The following is a 16,272-nucleotide window of genomic DNA, read 5'->3' on the forward strand; positions in this document are numbered from 1 at the left end:
AACAACAAGGATTTACTGTATAGCACAGGGAGCTATAGTCAATATCTTGTAATAACCTACAAAGGAAAAGAATCTGAAAAATATATATATGTTGTGTGTGTATATATCTACCTATATCTACATATCTATATATATCTATATCTATATATCTATATCTATCTGTATAGATAGATATAGATATAACTGAATCACTTTGCTGTATACCTGAAACTAACACAATATTGTAAGTCAACTATACTTCAATAAAAAGAAGTTAAAAAAAAGACATGGTTGACTAAACCTTAAGTTCACTAGTCAGATTCTCCCACCTCTGATTACCTGTCACATCCTATTGCAACAGAATTCTGAAAACAGAGATTTCCGTATCCTAGTCCTAGCCAAAACTACTTTAAACAAAATCTTAAATAACCAAATTCTGGAGACTTCCCTGGCGGTCCAGCGGTTAAGACTCTACGCTTCCACTGCAGGGGGCACAGATCCGACCTCTGGTCCGACCTCTGGTCCGGGAACTAAGATCCCGCATGACGCATGGCACAGCCAAAAATAAATAATAACCAAATTCTGAACTTATAGAGGCATATGGATAGCTCCTTGAGAGCTTCTTGAAGTACATTTTGACCTAGATAGAAGCAAAATGTGTTCTCTTTTGAAATATCCAATATTTTCCCAACTCTCAGAAAAATGTATTTTTATTGCATCCATTTAAGTGTACCCATCAAAATAAACCAGGTCTGGAACCCAAACCTCCAAGCCCCACTCCTACTTACCCCCTCTCACCACACTCAGCGTTTGCTTTGTTCATTTGGTAGTCACCACATACTGCCATTTTATTGTTAGTTTGTTTTTTCTCTTTTGGATATATCCCCTATTAAATCCAAGACCTAGGAAGGTGCCAAGAGTTCTCTCTCTTCTATTAGCTCTCTGGATTCCCAGTTCAGGTTTAATTACTCCAAGCCTACTCGGCGCTAGAGTTTGCCCAGGTACATGTGACTGTGCAGCTGAGAGCCAGGACTGACTTGATGCTCTGGCTTAAGACGATAGATGTCAGTGAGAAAAAGAATTGTGTTGTAAACAGTCCCTTAGAAACCCTATCCTGGAGGTGAGCCAACCAGGAGGGGAAACTAGTCCCAGCTTCAGGTAGAGCCTTCCCCTGCTTTCCTCCAGCCTGGTCTCCTTGAGTTGAGGTATCGTGAAGGGCCCAGGACTCTGTGCCCAAAAGGGCACTCTGAAATTTTCAGCACAAGCTACTGAAGAAGGGATGAGATATTTACTTGGACTAATTTCGGTGTCAGAAAGAGAAACTCAGAGTAGTAGACTGAAGAATGCCTGGAGTTGAGGAGTCAGGTTAGTTTCTTCAATGTACCAAAGAGTCTTTTACTTTTCCTGCTACCGGAAGGGACACGCTGAGCCTCAGAGTTCTGCCTTTTTGCTGCTCCATCCTGCACTTTTCCTTCCTTCGATGGTGTTCCTCTCAGGTTTCTTGTGTCCATATACTTTCTCTCTCCCTCTCAACTATTTCTTTTCTCCTTCCAGTTCCAAAAGCTTTCCTTTAAGTACTAGATACGTCTGATAACAATTGTGCCGAGAAGGAAAACTGCATACATGATATTCAAAAACATGAAAATAAAAGATTGAAAACAGTAAAGCAAGTCCATGTGAATTCCAGGAATTAACATAGGGGAATATAGTTAGGGGAGAGTGGCTCAACCAAGACCCCTAACCTTGTGCAAGGTAGGCAATACCCTGCGGGTGTAGTCTCTGCATGAGAAAGTCCTTACCGTGGCACTTTCCCCTGAAGATACCCATCCCCCAACACACACCCAGTGTAAACCTTGAAGGGGATGACGAATATGGAAAAATATATGATTCGCTGTCTGAGAATCAGAGGCTTTCTAATGGAATGGTGCCACGCAAAGAGCCATTTTATCTTCCAATAATCCCACATTTCATGTCAGACTGGTGGTGTCGTCCTCCCCATCCCCTTATTTTAATATATAATTCAGATCTGGCGATTCACAAACCACGTAAGATCATTTATCTTGCCTATAACAAGTGCTCATTCATCCATTTGTATTAAGCAATTGAATGCTTTCTGCCAGCTAGGCACTCTGACAGGTCACACAGAAGTGCTTACCAGCCCCGGTGCCCTACTGCACTGCAGCGTTTATTCACATATTCAGTGAATATCTACTGAGCCGGCACTTCATGCCAAACACCGTTTTCACCATGTGAATACAGTGGGCAACATGGCAAAGTCCCTGTGTACACGTAGGAGGGCTTTGTGTGTGTTTGTTTTACAAAGAATTTCCAAACTTTGGTCACAAAGAATTTTCCAAAAAATCCTTAACGAGAAGGCACTCTCACTTATTTGCATTCTAATATACTCTTCTGTGGGGAAGGAGTTTTAGCTATTTCCCCATATTATTCCGTGAGAGTATGTCACACAGGAGAGCATTAGAATTATCATGTTGTGCGTGAAACATTTTTGGCAGCTCTTTTTGAAATGAAACTGAGTAGGTTTTAGAATGAACACCCTTCAAACTCATTCAATCTATTATACTAAGTTCAGAAAACAGTCTTTTAGAATGATGGCAACCCCCATCAACACCAGACTTAAAACAATGATTCTCAGTACTTGGCTGGATTCTTAGCATGCCTTCGACATCGGCTGCCATCCGACTGTCGGATGTACCTTAGAGTTCTGAGTGTATTTGCTATCATCCAATGACCTTAGATATGGATAACTCTAGAGAAAGCCTTATCGTTATCATCACTCTTACACTCCATCCTCAAAGACTTTACCCTGCTGTAAGGAATGATGAATGAATGAATGATAGAATCTGAACTGAGATCTGTCTGAATCCCTCATACTAGCTTTTGTTTGATCTTGGTGAAGATGGGAGGGCTTGATGGTTGTGTTATTGAAAATTCTTCTTGCATTTCCTAATCTTTGCTACTTTTTTTTTCACACCTCGGGTACATTTCTTCCATCCTACATCTGTAATTTGATTCCTCTTTAATAAAGGTTTGTCACCAAATGCTTGAAATTTGGTAACCATCCTAGCAAATCCAGACATCTGTAATTACAGAATTTGAAAAAAAAAATAGAACTAATAACCTCATCAGCCTTTTCTAGACCTTATTTTCCTAAGTGCCAAGACATTCCTTTCCCAAACCAGTGTTTCCTACTACCCCAAATTGACCTGATGAAGGACCTGCCAGGTGTTAAGTGATGCTGCCAGGTGCTAAGTGACGGAGCTAGACAGTGATATAATCCCCCTACATGACTTTCACCTTCCATCCTGTTTCATTCCTCTCTCCTCCTGGGCCCTCCCTTCCCTTCTTATCCTTCTGTTTATATTGCCCAGTACAGCCTGTCTCCAGTGCGTCTCAAAACAATCATTTGATTCCATAAGTAGACATTTCAAAAATATATTAGTTAAATACGTTTGGTGTACATGAACAAAATAGCCAACTGCCGTAATTTAAAAAATTTCAACCAGTGGTGTAGGTTTTCACATTAGCATAGAGGTGAAAAGCTATCAGTTGAAGATTCCCAGGAGTAGTGAGTGAGAGAGCCTCACCCTAAAGAATGCATTTTTAAGTTCAGATCTCTCAGAATTGCAAATATTGTAATTTACGTACAATTCCCCATGAGTCTAAGTTATGGAAAGAAAATAGAAGAGAATGGAAATGCTGGTCAGCCCAGTACTTCCTAATTGGGAAGTTACTCAACACCTTGCTAATTAGGACCACATTTTACTAGCAACAAAAGTGGCAATCGACAGAGCAAGGGCATTTTTAAAAATCAGTATCTTTATCGAGAAGCTCACTGCTCAGTGAATATGTGCTACACTGCACAGATGACTTGGAAGACCTCTGTAAGTATTGCAATACCAAGTGGAGATTAGGGAGGGGAAAGAGCCAGAAACAGTGCCAGAATTTTCACATAACATCTGTGGGTAACTTTGTGAAACCCAGATAAAAACAAGTTTCTCAATATTTCCAGGAATTAAATATAATCTTCAGTAAAAAACTGTGGGAACTTAGTGCAGGAGCAACAAAGGGGATTTAATGCATTTTAAAAGGCAAAAGGCCTTACACTGTCGGAAATGATTAGGTTTAAAAGTGGCGAATTGGAGATCTCTGAACATAGACAGACATTGATTTGCCTTTTCCAAGAAATTTACCCTGGCTTAACCACTTCCTATAATTTTTAGCTTGTTATATTCCCGACTTTAATGCATAGAATCCCATGCAATTCTGCCCTTGTTTGTAAATTGCACATCAGTTGCTGGCTGTGTTTATGTCTCATTTCCTTTATCATGTTACAACTAAGCAGCCGCATGTTTCCTCCTCACCCGGCTCCTCTCATCCCATGGAGGGCTGAGCTGTGCGTGGTGTGCAGTCAGAAATGCCTATTGAATGAACTTCTTGTCTCTGTTGATCCTATTAACCAGATAATTGCCTAATCTCCACTTGGCTTTGTGCTCTATAGGCCCAACATAACAGGTGAAGTGAATAAAAGCTCTCTTCAAGCGAATACTCTCATGAATGGGGTCTTTTTCTGAGAGGGCATGGTCGCCTGGACCTTTGGAAGACAATGTTCATCTCACACCAATGAGCAGATTAGACCCAGAGCAAAGTTGACCCAAAAGATCAGCTTTAGTATCAACACAAACAAATCTTTATAGAGGAGAAGTCAGGGTGAGACTGCCTCCCCAACTGGGCTTTCCCCTTTCCATCATCTCCACTTTATTCTGAGCGAACATCTGAACCGCAGACATTTCCAATCACCCTCAACACTGTTTACTTGGGCTGAGGCAAAACTCAATAAGATCGATCCCAAGTTACCGAGCCAGATATACAGAAGAGGAGAGCCATGGCATGAATGCAGATAGAGAGGGAGAGAGAGAAGAAAGGAAAAGAAAAACAGGTTGCTAAACATGTCATGAGACTGTGGGAGATATACTGCCTCTGAACAAACCCATTGCATTGGAGACTCTGAGTTAATCAGATACAGTTACCCAGCATTTCAGGGACTTTCTACTACTGAAGGTCAAGAATGCTCACTTGGAGAAAGTTATTTCAAGCAGCTACCTGTGTGTCTTATATACCAACCCTTGATACATACAAATATAAATATGTGGCCCATCATCATATTTTCATATTGGGTAACTACAGAGAATATTTTGGCAAGGGTGTTCAATCTAAAAATGTTCAATTTTAATCAGTTTGAACTATGGTCTGTCTTTCTGTGAACTGAAAGCCACCAATCAATTTTCCTTTATCTTTTTTTCTGTTTTTCTTACCCAAGGCAATGCCTTTTGTAAAAGGGTATTTATTTTTAATGGATTTTTTAATGAATTTTTCAGTCAAGCTATTAATAATGCCATTAATTATAGGCAGCTTGTATTAAAGTGCACGCTGGCCTCTTAATCCTGACCCCCAGCTATTGGCTTGCAGCTAATCCAGCCTGGTGCTTGGCGGAGAAGGGCAGGACTCAGCCAGCGGCTGCTAGGAAACAGGATGGGGAAGGAGGAGGGCTCGAATAGAACGCTTCTCTCTTCTTTGCCAGAGGGCCTGCAAGTTTCAAGCCAGATGATGTGTGAGTGGGGAGGAGGGATAATCCCGCGGATGCTGTGCGAGCACTTAGGAGGAACTTCCCAGTGGAAGGGCTTTGCTCTGCCTTCAAGGCCTGGCCGGTGTGATAACCCCACAGGAACACTGCGCACCCTCACCTGAGGCGGTTCTGTGCGACGGCCTCGGTTTCAATCTGTTTAAATCGACCAGACAGAAGCCTCAGCCACATAATGGATTCCAATCCCTGGCTTGCTTGCTTTCTCCACCCAGCTTCCCAGTGTTCGGAAAAGTGTTTCATTGCCATTTGCTTTCAAGATGCTTCCACGTTTTAGGATTTCATCTATCAGTGAAAATGCTTCTGTGGGTTTATGGCCATGGGTGTGTGGTGTGTTTTTAAGAACGTTGGCAGGTAGCATGAGCAAGCTATTAGGTTTCGGTGAGTAACAGCAAGCTTTCGGAAGTCTTTTGTTGATTGTTCTGGTTGACATAAAGTTGCATCTGAAGGAAGAAAGCCAGTTTAATCTGAAGCCAGAAGAAGAAAGGCTTCAAGGGACCACAGCAGCCCAAACCGGAGAAAGGAATTGTCAGCAGTAACAGCTAGAAAATGGTAAAAGTAGACATACAATAGTGGAAGTGGACAAATGAATAAAATGTTTACCATGATCACGAGGTGAAAAGGCAGGAAAACAGGAACTCGTGGGTCTTCCTGACAGCAACTTACTTTGTCTCTCAAAGGGAGTGGTTGCATGCAATCGGTATGGGAGAAAATATTGTTTCTAATAACAAATCCATTCTAATCAAAATAAACAATAATCCTAGTGGCATTAATCTCTGAGGGACAAGGTTAGAGCTATTTTCTGGTGCCATGGTTTTGACATAAACCGACCTGAAAACTCACTTTTAATTAATACACAAAGTCAAGTCTGGGTTCAGTTCTTCAAAGAAATGAAAAAAAATGTTAAGGGGTTTATTTCACGTTGGATTACGATAAATATTTACATTATGTATAGAAATGGAAGAGTTTCATAGGGAATTGATTCCAGCATCAACTGATTAATGACCTTTTATTTTTTCAACTATAAACATGATCAGTTTCTCATCTGCCTGAAAGGATTTCTGACATTAAAAGTACAACAGTGTATTAATGGGTTGCTTTTACTATGACAAATTGGAATAATATCGTCACATTAGATTAAATTGCTTCTTCATGTAACCAGTGTATATTATGTAGCTTGCATGAGTCTGGGATTGTGCTCTATTTTGAGGGTGAAGTGATAAAACAAAAACAGCATAGTTCTACCCTTACAGAGCTTAAAGTTACCCGAGGTGCCTTGGTAATGCTAACATCTATCCTCCTCTTCAAAAGTTTTTTCCCCCGCCCCCTGCCTGAACCATATAGGGAATGAAAGTTAATTCAGGGTTTGATAGTACACACGCCGGAAACCACAACCAAATTGTTCCTAGAGAATGCTGGAGATGTCCAATGTCAAAGACTCAGAACATAACTTGTTTCCTCTTTTACTTCTACCTTTGATGAGTATAGAATTTTTTTGATAAAACTAAGAGCATGTGTCTTTATTCATCTAAGACAGTCCTCTCTGATGATATCTCTATGGAATTATCATATGGAAGAGTTTTATGGGCCATTAACTTACTACTAGTGGGAGCTGGGCTCCAGGGTCTGCCTGTCACGTTAATTTTTGAGGTCACCTATGCCAGGAAATATGAAGAAATCCCCTCTCTGGCTCATCTCCATGTGGCTATGTCTGTGCTCTTTCAAGCTCGAGGTACTTGATGGTCAAGCCATCCACTGAACTCTGGACAGAGTAAAGAGAAATGTCCTTCATATGCCCCCAATCGTTAGGCAATTTACCTTATTTTCTTGGTATATGGAAGAATTTGGTTTGTGATTTCAGAGGATAAGCAGACTTCTGTATATTACCAGTAGTTCCTATGTTTGAATTCCCCCCAAAAGAAATCCTTGGGGAGCAAAGACTGTATTCTTTTTCTTCTTGGGCTTCTCAGTCTCCAGCACAGCACAGGCAAAGACAGAGAGTTGGCATTCAGAACACTCAAGTGAATGAGAGCGAAAAGTGAAAATCTGAAATGAAATGAAGGTAAAGGAAGATGGGAGGAAATTTTAATCTTCTCAGGAAAGCTGGTTTCTATGAAAGTGGTCACTGAACATTTGATCCTTTTATTCTGTATTTTGATCCCTAACTTAACCATCCACAAGCTGGATAAGCTTGAACATCTTCTCTAACCTCTCTAACCTACTGTTTCCTCATCTTTAAAATGGGAATAAAAATCCCTACTTCTCAGGGTGATGCAACTTAATGAGAGAAAAGTCCCCATGAAAGGCGATGAATGGGAGCTCAGACTATGGTCAGAAGCCCGTTATTACCCTGTTGCTTCCTGATACATCATAAATTAAACTCATACCACGTGGTATTCATTTTTTTAGTGTGTCCATTCCCAGGAAAATGACTCTGCCTGCTGCTTGATGGAACTCCTATGCCTTATTGCATGTGTTGATGTTGCTGGAGATTAGACCTCATTGGTCATTGTACTGATGCCACTGTACTTGAAGCCAGCTTCATACAATTAAGAGATGCAAAGGCAAACAGAGTTCTCAGCTAACCATTACATAGAGCCTTCTGAGCACCTTTGTGAATTTGCATGTGCTTAAAAAATATATGGACTCATTTTTTAATTTAAGGAGCTTGCTGTTACCTGTGGCTTATCAGGGTCCAAATTCAAAATCAAACTCGGCTGAGACAAGGCACTGCAATCAGATTACTGTCACTTTGCGACTTGACTGGAGATGAGGGAGAGCCTACGCAATTGTAATTTTAGGAGCACCTGATTTGAAACTCACTAAAGAAATACTCCCTTCTCACATCTGTGAGCTGGGCATTCTCCCCACTAGATTCACGGGTTTGTAAATTGTGTCTTAAGACAAGCAGTAGAATGAAATTAGATTGGTGGTGACAGACTCAAGACATAATAAAGGCCAAGATTACGTGGATGTGCCAGTGGTGTCTCCCTTTAGAAGATGCTGCCGTTGAAGAGTCTTTGTGAGTTTAGTTGTCCCAGAGTGCTTGGGGTTTTCTTTGTTTTAGTGTTCTGTATTGATCAAACATTTCCAAATCTTCCAGAACAAAGGGAACCATAAATGTACCTAGCTGATTTCAAGTGCCTTGGTGGTTTGATCATGTATCCAAAATTCTAACTGCCTATCCTTCAGACTTTTTCCTGGGAAGCAGGCTTCCTGTTGCTATGGTGGGGTCAACCTCACAGTTCCCTTAAAGTTCAACTTTGGATGTCAGCTTTATTATCAAGCCAGACCAGTCAGAGTCCTAGAAGGTAGTAGTTCATTTAAATGCTTGTAGAACAGATTAGGCTGTGAATAAGACAGAGAGTGCTTCTCTTATCTAGCATTTATTTTGGGATAAATAAAGGACTCAGAGGCCCAACTGTTCTGATAACAAAAGATGCTTTTAGTTAGTTGTGCAATGTGCATATGTATTTTATGTCCCTGTTCATGCCAGTTCTTCAATGTTCTTCTTTCAATTTTATCACCAGCTTTCATATTTTTTATGTTTTGATTGGTTATGTGTAAAGCCAATTGGCATTTCTAGAAAAATTTTCTAAAGAGAAGTTTTGTGAAAATTGTGTCATAATCTCTGAATTCACCTTAGTTTTACATGACTGTGTTATTGACTATATTCTTAGTCTTTCTCCTGTGTGGGAGATACTGCAATTTTATATACTGTGGACACTTGACGAATGTAAACCCTATACTTAAATATATTTAAAATAAATCAGGTAGGAGCTAAGATAAATTTTTCGAAGATTGAGAAGGATCTAGTTATTTTTCCAAGGGGTGCAAAATAAAACAGAATTTTTTGGTGCATCAAGGTTGGAATCATCAGGTAAGACATTATGGAACTTAATTTTATAATTCTCCTGACCCTCTTCCCCTCTTACACTCACTTCCAAGTAAGTTGCACAAAAGACAGTTTCTGTCTGAATAGGAGAGCAGCCTGTGTTTATGGATGGAATCCTGTATGAAAGTCACGACACCACCTATAACCCTGACTCCCTTTGCCCACTCCCTTGTTCAATACACCATGCCGGTGCTCTGGTGCCGTATAAGATGGAAGTCCTTGCTTTCACATAGCATCTCAGCTGGGGTTTACAAACTGCCTCTATACTCGTTTCTTCATACCATCCATGCAATATATAGGAAAGGTATTGTTATCTCCATCTATAGATTAGGAAATTCAAGCTCAGAAATTTCAAGTGATGCCAACCATCCCATAACTTTAAGTGGCAGAGTTAGGATTTGATCCCAGATTATCTGAGTCCCCGTCCACTGCACTTTCTGTCATTCCGAGTTATACTCATGGTAGTTAATCTTGGCAGAATGTGTGAACCTTTCCTAGAATGTGTTAGTTTCCTTTCAACCCTAGCATTCTGATTGTGTTTCTGGACCACGTTGGAATGTTTAGTCTATGCTGTGAGGAATGTGAGGGTCCCAGCTACAACATCTTTCTCTTGCCTTGAAAGCACTAGATATATTTCTCACGGGGCTTCTGGTTCCACATCAGAAAAGAGAGGAAGGATATATATAACATCGGTAATGGAAGATTGTCAAAATGAAAACTAAATCCTTGAGCAAATCCAGCTCATTAAAATCATAAATTAGTCAATTAAGGAAGGATAGGCAGTTTTCCCAGGATGTCTTAGAAAATCAAATGGTAAACTAAGGATTCTGGAAAAAAAGGTGATGGACCAAAATGAGTTCTTGAATCATTACAGGCCTGTTGAGTTCAGTCTCTCACACAACTGCTGGTGGGTGGTAAGGGATGGAGGAGGCATAGGGAATGATGCAAGCTGTATTACAGTCTCCAACTGAAGGTGAGCAAACTAGAAAAATGACTCCTGTTCAGACGCAATCAGGGAAAAGGAATTAGTCTTTCTGGAATCCTCTTCCCTTCATGTTTCAATTAATTTGTTGGCAGGGCAAATAAGTATGTTGCCAAATTCTTCTCTCTTTGTACCTTGTCAGGTCTCTCTCTCTCTCTTTCTTTCTCTGACTTTTAATAACCTTCAAAGGAAATGTACATGATTGTATTGTCAAATCTGATATTCAGTTGGTAAATCTATAACTACTTCAAATCCTTGATCTGTATGCTTGTTTTTCTTGTTCATCCTTGCCCGTTTTTTCTCTTCCATCCTGTTGGCATGTCTTTAACAAAAATATCTTTAAGGTTCTCCGGAAAATACTTTGATATTGTTCTCAATCCTACTTCTTTCCTTTCCCTATGGAAGTTTCAAATGGCTGATGCTTTATTGTTTCGTGTGGCTTACTAGTTATTTAACTTTGACAAAGCTGGGTTATGGATTCAAGGGAAGGAAAGACGAAAAGAACAAAAGGAGTCCAGTTCATGCTTGAGATTCTGTCTTTCCAGTGGGACTGTGTTTTTGTTTGTTCTTCAGAGGAATGATGAATACGGATCAGACTAAATCTAAGACCCACAGGGAAGATGTATGTACTATAAAATTCTTTGGGTCCCGAACAGGGTAACACACTTTATGATTTCAAAAAGTACTGATGAATCTCAGTAGAGACCAGGGGAACATTTTTTTTAAAAAGCAAAGTAAATAAAATACCCCAGGGATTAGATTTCTCTCTCTTGTCTCACCTTCTCTGTTTTCTCTTATCTCTTTGTAGCCTCCACCCTTCCAATACTCTCCAGGGAAATACACAATCCCCAAGGTGAGAGCAACAATAAAAATGACACTCAGTGAGTTTTCAGAGGAAACAAAGGCTATACTTGTGTACAAAATCTGTTTTATTGGCTCTATTGCACAAACTCCTTCCATGGAGCCTTGTGCATATCAGGAACTGGGATGTGGCTCCTGGAATACAAGACTGTCCTATGGAATCCTGGCAGGTGAAAGCAATTCAGACTTTCAGTTCTATCTGATTTCAACACGTACATATGGACACGTTGGTATAACTGCGGAATAGTTGGTGGAAAGGGCCATACATATAAACACCTACATAAGGTGATTTGATATGTCCATTCCTTCTACCTTACAGCTTTGCTGGCCATAAAGAAAAACTGGAATGTCTAACAATAAATTTCAATATATGTATGTATATATAATTTTACTCTACAGTCACCTTTAAAGAACAAATTGATAAACATTAACCTTACCTCATTTGAATGAGCCACAAGAAAATAAAAAGCTAAAGGATGACTTCACTTTTGTTTTGATAAGTTCTTTTCCTCTTGGCAGCAAGAAACTCTCCGATAGTACAGCATGGTCTATGTAGTCTAATCTAGTCCATCCCAGGGGTAGCAGAGCTGTTCAGTAAAGGACCAGGTCGTAAATATTTCAGGCTTTGTAGGCCATACGATGTCTGTGTGAACTACTCACCTCTGCCCTTGTAGTGCAAAGGAAGCCACAGATAATGTGTAAATAAATGGCTGTGGTTGTGTTCTAATAAAACTTCAAAAAATCTACAAACAATTAATGCTGGAGAGGGTGTGGAGAAAAGGGAACCCTTTTGCACTGTTGGTGGGAATGTAAATTGATACAGTCACTATGGAGAACAGTATGGAGTTTCCTTAAAAAACTAAAAATAGAACTACCATATGACCCCACAATCCCACGACTGGTATATCCCATATACCCTGAGAAAACCATAATTCAAAAGGACAAATGTACCCCAATGTTCATTGCAGCACTATTTACAATAGCCAGGACATGGAAACAACCTAAGTGTCCAATGATAGATGAATGGATAAAGAAGATGTGGTACATATATACAATGGAATATTACTCAGCCATAAAAAGGAATGAAATTGGGTCATTTGTAGAGATGTGGATGGACCTAGAGTCTGTCATACAGAGTGAAGTAAGCCAGAAAGAGAAAAACGAATATCGTATATTAACGCATATAAGTGGAAGCTAGGAAAATGGTACAGATGAACCTATTTTAGGGCAGGAATAGAGACACAGACGTAGAGAACAGACACGGGGGGGAAGGGGAGGATGGGACGAATTGGGAGATTAGGTTTGACATAAGTACACTACCATGTGTAAAATAGATACCATGTGTAAAATAGATAGTAAAATAGATAGCCTAGTGGGAACCTGCTGTATAGCAGACGGAGCACAGCTCAGTGCTCTGTGATGACCTAGATGGGGGTGGGGGGAGGAAGGGGGTGAAGGAGGTCCAAGAGGGAGGGGATATAGTTATAGCTGATTCACTTCATCATACAACAGAAACTAACACAACATTGTAAAGCAATCTTACTCCAATTAAAAAAAAAACAAACAGATGGCAGCCTGCCCATGGGCCATAATTTGCTAAACCCTTATCTACCCCATGGCCTATGAGGTATGGTGTGGAGAAAAATGCCTCACCCATTTTTGATACTAATACACAATGTTGCAGTTAATGTAATCCAAAGTAGAACCATTCAGTTAATTTTTCATCTGTAATGTCGTTACTTAGAAGGACTCTTATTCAATTAGCTTGAATCTATCTTTCTGTTCATTGGTAAGTAGAGGGAGATTGTCCTGAACATGTATATGAATAAAGCATCATGATTGATTCTGTAAGGAAACAAATGTATACAGGATGGAATTCTAGACTCCCCAAGAATTTACAGTCTGTTTAGGATATTAAGGGATTAACCCCTAACTGCAATACAAGATAGACTATGCAAAGTGTCTTCTGTAAGGGTATTGATAATGCATTTCAGTTGACCCTTGAATAACATGGGTTTGAACTGCACTGAACTGCATGGGACCACTTAGCTGTGGATTTTTTTCACTCAATACCATTACAGTACTACACGATCCATGGTTGGTTCAATCCATGGATGCAAAACCATGGATACTGAGGAAGGCTGACTGTAGAGTTATACGTGGATTTTCAACTTCATGGGAGTTCAGCACCCTCACCCCAGAGTTATTCAAGGGTCAACTGTACATTGAAATCCAGAAAAAGTAGAAGTGACTGCTAAGGCAGGAATGATACTAAAGTATCTTAGGTGTCAGTCAAAATGTCAAGTGCTTTTGCTTTATATATTTCTCATCTAATCCTGAAAATTAACCTGAGACAGTGATATTGTTCTTTTCATTTTTTTTTCCTATTAGGAAATTGAGACTCAGAAGGGCTAGTTTAAGCTGCAATATTCTTTATTCCGGTTTGCCTTTTTCTTGAAAGTCATGGTGGAAGGAGTGTTTGCTCATTTCTACTCAGCACAACTCAGAGTAGTACCTAAAAAATTCCACTTCTTATCAAGAAGCAGTAGCAAAGGAAGATGGAATGAGTTGCTTCTCGTCTCACAGTAATTTACCAAAAAGCCAGATTGGGATTTGCAGTCTAACATTTTTAAACCATTGGAACACATTACCGTGCACAAGACCAAGATCTAAACCGTGGTACACCAGTAAAAAGAAAGTGGAAAGTGAGACATTAACCACCATTGTAAGAACAATATTGCTTATTTTGAATGACATGTCATAAATACACCAGTAAGTATAAGAAGGGATTATAAACTGATGAAAATTCTCATGAGATGATACATCTGAAAACTCTCTGCAAGGCTACACTAAGGCAGAATGAATCTTGGATGCCATGGTGATAACTATTAAAACAGTCATTGCCAGCTCATTATAAATGTCATTAGCTCATTGGGGGTAAGTCATTTCAACACCTGGACTCCAATTTTCTCATCTGGAACAATAAGAAACTGCACCAATATTGATCACTAAGGTTATTTCCAGCTGAAAAACTAAACAGGGGCTTCCCTGGTGGCACAGTGGTTGAAAGTCCGCCTGCTGATGCTGCCGATGCAGGGGACACGGAGTCGTGCCCCGGTCCGGGAAGATCTCACATGCCGCGGAGCGGCTGGGCCCGTGAGCCATGGTCGCTGAGCATGCGCGGCCGGAGCCTGTGCTCCGCAATGGGAGAGGCCACAACAGTGAGAGGCCCGCGTACCGCAAAAAAAAAAAAGAAAAAAGAAAAACTAAACACATCTGAGATTCTCAAACTCACTGTGATCTAAACCTATGAGTTACGCTCATGCGACTTTTGGATACTAACCTGCCCATCAGAGTTTAGAATTGGGCACTAAGTCAGAAAACAAGTGACCTAATTAACGCAGAGCAAACAGTAGAGACAACACACATGTTAATGATGGCTAACGTATCTTTTAGAGTAAACCACACCCTCCGATGATTTTTTTTGTTTTATTACATTAGACATGCATTTTTAGTATTCCATGATGTTTTTCATGAATACTGCAAAGTCAGGATTAGCAGGGTGTTGGATCTTACGAAGAGGCTTTGAGAAGAGGAAGTTCACGTGTGTATCTTCCTTCTGAGTACGGCTCAGTACATCTGAGGCCCAAGAGCAAGCGGCCACGTACTCAGGGGCTAATGGTTTCCCATCTTTCCCTTTCAGAAGACAGGATTCATAAATGTCTGGTTTGATCCCCATCCCGTCTTCCCTTCATTACAGATATTTTCTATCCCAGGAAACCCTACCTCCTCCATCCAGTCATGGTGCTGGGCATCTCTGTACCTAGCACAGGGAGCCTGATCAATTAGTCCGTTTAACAGGAGCTCTCCAGCCAGCATCACTCTGGAAAGTAGGTGAGAAATTCTTCTATTCCTCTCAATCTGTTAATCAGACAACTGGTATCACAGTTCTCTAACTGTGTAATACCAGTCCCCCTTGGCAGATATATTTTATTTGGATAATGATGTGAAATTTAAGATCTACGTTTCAATTGTGCAGAGCCATAGGCAGTTGTCAATTTCAGTGACAGACATAGACCCGGAGCAAAATTCGTGTGCACAAGCAAAAATTCCAACAAGCGTAGCACAATGCTGGTCCCTTAATAGAAATACATTTCCTCCCATCGAGGGGCAGTATATTTAAACTGTCCATCGCATCTCTTGGTACCAGCAAATCATTAATGTTCTCGAATATTTCCTTTAACCTGGGCATTGGTGACTTGAACCATCCACCAGCCTGACAGGAAATCAGACGGTTATAAGCTGATAGCCTACTCCTCCAGGAGAACAGTGTGGGATGTATGCCATCCTTTATCCCTCTGCAGTTTCTCTAGCAATGTTGCTAGTTAATAGGTCCAAACTCCAAGGCAAAAAGAAGAGCTCTCAAAGGCTGAATTTCTGAGACCTTAGGATCTATGGACTGGGGAGAATTCCCACTGCTGATCTTGCTGTTGGCAGTTACATTAAAGAAACAGCAAGCGAGTGAACTCCATGGCCTGGGGCATCTGTAATGTGATGAGTGGCCTCTCACCTCGAGGTCAGTGGTTCAAATCCAACCGTGGCTAATGGGAGCTGAAGAGTGTCTGGTATTCTAGGTAAAATTGTTTGTTAGATTTGTAAAAACACACATCGGGTCCTCAGGCAAATGTACCAAAATAAACATCACAATTAATCCTAACCCACTGGTATTATGATTTAGCACTTAGTTTTACGCAGCCAGGTTGAGAAGAAGGAAGGAAAAAGACAAGGCCGCAAAGTCTGTGCTGCTTGTACAAAACTGACTGCTTCCCACTGTGTCCTAAAGGGAAATAAACCCAGGCTTTGTCTTCGCAGAGAGCAAGGGAATTCCAAAGAAAA

The sequence above is a fragment of the Delphinapterus leucas genome, chromosome 10 (assembly GCF_059928025.1).
Source record: "Delphinapterus leucas isolate spDelLeu-1000000601 "Yukka" chromosome 10, BTC_Dleu_Yukka2, whole genome shotgun sequence".
NCBI classification, from domain to species: Eukaryota; Metazoa; Chordata; class Mammalia; order Artiodactyla; family Monodontidae; genus Delphinapterus; species Delphinapterus leucas.